The sequence below is a fragment of the Ceratotherium simum genome, chromosome 19, assembly GCF_057802395.1.
Source record: "Ceratotherium simum simum isolate JZ-2026a chromosome 19, ASM5780239v1, whole genome shotgun sequence".
Taxonomy (NCBI): domain Eukaryota; kingdom Metazoa; phylum Chordata; class Mammalia; order Perissodactyla; family Rhinocerotidae; genus Ceratotherium; species Ceratotherium simum.
Window position 1 is genome coordinate 210,732 of NC_141918.1, and position 1,248 is coordinate 211,979.

Here is a 1,248-nt window from a genome sequence, read left to right on the forward strand (position 1 = left end):
TACCACTTCTTCTTTATCCATTTAACCCATTGATGGGCACTTAGGTTGTTTCCAAGTCATGATTATTGTGAATAATACTGCAATGAACATAGAAGTGCATATATCTTTTCAAATTACTGTCTTTGTGTTCTTTAGATAAATACCGAGAAGTGGAATAGCTGGATCACATAGTAGTTCTATTTTTTTTATATATCCAAAATGTGTTTCTTGGGATGGTTTCCCACTCACTTTGATTCAGGATTCTTTTAGTTCCGCTTCTGTCTGAGGGAGCATCCTTCTGGAAGCCTTGCTTTTCCTCCCATAGGCTGGCAGAGTATAGTGGACCAGCCAACACACGAAACTACCATTTATGCATGGCTAAAAACAGTGGTGATTTCATAACAACCTAAGCATTTCACATCCCTGACGTAGGAACTGGGGCTCTGCACCAGGTGCTTCTTCTTGTGTTTTCTCTTCTCCTCTTCTGGAGAGAGATAAAGGAGATCCTTTGTGAGAGGCATGTTCTCATGGGGAGGTCATCACTGCCAGAAAGGCTTGTAGTCCTATTTTTAATTTTTTGAAAAATCTCCATACTGTTTTCCATAGTGGATGCACCAATATGTATTCCCACAAGCAGTGTACATGGATTTCCTTTTCTTCACATCCTCTCCAACACTCGTTATGTATGTCTTTTTTTTTTTTTTGATGTTTTAATGGTTTTTAACATTGTGAAGTTTGGGGTTGTACATTTTTGTTTGTCCATCACCATATATATGTCTCCCTTCACCCCTTGTGCCCACCCCCCACCCCCATTGCCCCTGGTAACCACAGTACAGTTTTCTCTGTCCATGTGTTGGTTTATATTCCACATATGAGTGAGATCAAGCAGTGTTTTTCTTTCTCTTTCTGACTTATTTCACTTAACATGATACGCTCTAGGCCCATCCATGTTGTTGCAAATGGGAGGATTTTGTTTTTTTTTTATGGCTGAGTAGTATTCCGTTGTATACATATACCACATCATCTTGATCCAATAGTCAGTCAAGGGACACTTAGGTTGCTTCCACTTCCTGGCTGTGGTGAATAATGCTGCAGTGAACATAGGGGTGCATAAGCCTCTTTGGATTATTGATTTCAGGTTCGTTGGATAGATTCCCAGTAGTGGGATGGCTGGGTGATAGGGCATCTCTATTTTTAATTCTTTGGGGAATCTCCATACCATTTTTCATAGAGGCTGCACCAGTTTGCATTCCCACCAGCTGTGTATGA

The 1,248-nt window shown here is 40.5% G+C and overlaps 1 pseudogene; it reads right to left on the minus strand.

The window, feature by feature from the left end:
• Window positions 1–245: 245 nt before the first annotated feature.
• LOC101398918 (small ribosomal subunit protein eS27 pseudogene) lies at window positions 246–500 on the minus strand (annotated as a pseudogene).
• Between the last annotated feature and the right edge of the window lie 748 nt (window positions 501–1,248).